Source organism: Amblyomma mixtum, chromosome 8, assembly GCF_055824585.1.
Source record: "Amblyomma mixtum isolate Tamu chromosome 8, ASM5582458v1, whole genome shotgun sequence".
Classification (NCBI taxonomy): Eukaryota; Metazoa; Arthropoda; class Arachnida; order Ixodida; family Ixodidae; genus Amblyomma; species Amblyomma mixtum.
In genome coordinates, this window is record NC_143019.1 from 146,146,346 (window position 1) to 146,148,653 (window position 2,308).

Below are 2,308 nucleotides of genomic sequence, written 5' to 3' on the forward strand. Positions count from 1 at the left end.
TAAAGCGGTTCGGCCGCTTCCGTCCTGCCCTTGAGGAAACTGCTGCAGAAATTCAGCAATCCCAAAAAGGCTTGCAGCTCCTTTTTGCTTGCGGGCGCAGGCGCTTGCTGGATGGCGTCCGTCTTGCTTCGGCTGGGATGTACTCCTGAGTCATCAATCCTGTGTCCCAAGAATTCGATGCTCGTCTGGTTAAATTCGCACTTGTCCTTGTTTACTCGTAGCTGTGTCTTCTGCAGACGCGATAGCACAGTCTCTAATCTCTCGGCGTGCTCTTAGGCGTTACATCTAGAAAGTAATGTCATCCAGATAAGCTTTCACTCCGGGAATGCCCGCTAACAGTGTGTCGATGACTCGTTGAAAAACCCAAGGTGCGACCGAAATGCCAAACGGCAGCCGCTTTACCTTGTACAGACCCTTTATCGTGTTAACTGTGAGCACCTCAGCCGTCTCGTCGTCTAGAGTAAGCTGCTGATAAGCTTGGGCTAGATCCAACTTGGTAAAAAACTTGCTTGAACTTAGAGCTGTCAGCATTTCAGCTGTAGTGGGCAAGGGGTATCCACTGCTCTTAATAGCTTTGTTACGGTACTGCGATAGTCGCCGCAAAGACGTAAAGTTCCATCTTTTTTTCTTACCACTACCAGTGGTGTTGCCCAGTTGGAGTAGCTGACGGGCTCCCATACACCTTGTTGCACCAAGCGGTCCACTTCGTTGGCCACGTCATCCTTGAGGGCCAGTGGAACTGGTCGACTTTTGAGGAACACCGGTTGGGCGTCATCTTTCAGTTCGATGTGAACTGTCGGTCCGTTGAAGCCAGGAAGGTCCCTGCGAAACACCTCGGGAAATCGCGAAGGCACGTCCTCCACGTTTACTTGATGTATTCCCCGCAAGCCAATACCTAACGGGTTAAGCCAGTTTCGCCCAATCAGGCTGTTGCCTTGCTTCTGTACTACGAGCAAAGGTAGCTTTGCCTTCCTGCCTTTGAATTCCACCAAGACAGTTGCTTGACCCAGCACGGGTAACGCCTCCTTTGACCAGGTTACGATAGTTGTTCCAGAATCTTGCAGTGGTATTTTATCGTGATTCCTTTCAATAACACTGAACGTATCATCACTCAGAATTGAGCACGATGCGCCAGAATCAACCTCCATCGGAACTTCTTGCCCTTCAATCATTACTTGAACCCATGAACTTCTGTTCTTGCTCATTCACTTCGCACAGGGAAAACAACGCACTCATTTCGTACACGCCCTTGCTCTTCTCTCCTTTCTTCTTTTGCTCATACGCCGTCTTCCGAGCAGTTCTACTATCGTCTTTCGACCGACAAGCCTTAGCAATATGTCCAACCCTTTTGCAGTTGAAGCATGTCGCCTTTCTAAAACGGCACAAATGTGGAGCGTGCTTACCATTGCACCGGTAACAGCTGGACCCCTCCGCTGGGGTGTCTTGCTTCGCACGGGTTGCTTGTACCATTTCCTGGCAGTCCGTCTCGTATCAACCGTGCTTGCGTATGTCTCGCTGTTGCTTAGCGGTTGCTTCTACAGTTGTGGCCAAGTCATACGCAACCTTAAACGTAAGGCTGTGTTCTGCGAGAAGTCGCTGCTGAACCCCTTCGTTCCGGAGTCCACATACGAAACGATCCCGCATCATGACGTCCAACGGGAGCTGGGCGCTGCCTAAACCGCAGTCTTCGGCTAGCTTCCGAAGCGCCGTGACGTAGTCCGCAACCGATTCCTCGGCAGCCTGGTTTCGCCTGTAGAACAAAAACCTTGCATACAGCTCCGAAGGCTTTGGATGCAGGTGCTTGCGAACGGTAGTCTTGATTTCTTCGTAGGTTGCTGCTGTCGGTCTTTCTGGCTTCACCAAAGTTACGATGAGCCCGTACACTTCTTCGCCGCAGCTGCTCAACAGGACTGCTCTTTTCTGCTCTTCTTTCGTTATCTGGTTCGCTTCGCAGAACATTTCCAGGCGCTCGACGTATTCGTCCCATGACGCTTTCGTGCCGAGACGATACTCGCCGATCCTGCCGACGGCCATCGCCGTCGCTGCCTCGTCGCCAACTTTTGTGTATCAGACGGACGCCAGGCTGGAACTGAACAAACGTTTATTGAAACAGTGCCTTTTTATAGGCCGATGGACATGTGATCTGCCGACGACTGCTTGCGTGGCTGATAAGCGATACATGAAAATGCAATGTTTAAAACATGCGCATGCGCTATCAGTACACCACAACAGCCCAGCGGCGTTGACGTGGTAATCCATATCAGTAAAGATTGCATGAAAAGGGGCATTCTTGAGACCTGCATCGTTG

The 2,308-nt window shown here is 51.0% G+C and overlaps 1 pseudogene; it reads right to left on the reverse strand.

The window, feature by feature from the left end:
* Positions 1-658: 658 nt before the first annotated feature.
* Positions 659-2,034, reverse strand: LOC149334704 (uncharacterized; annotated as a pseudogene).
* Between the last annotated feature and the right edge of the window lie 274 nt (positions 2,035-2,308).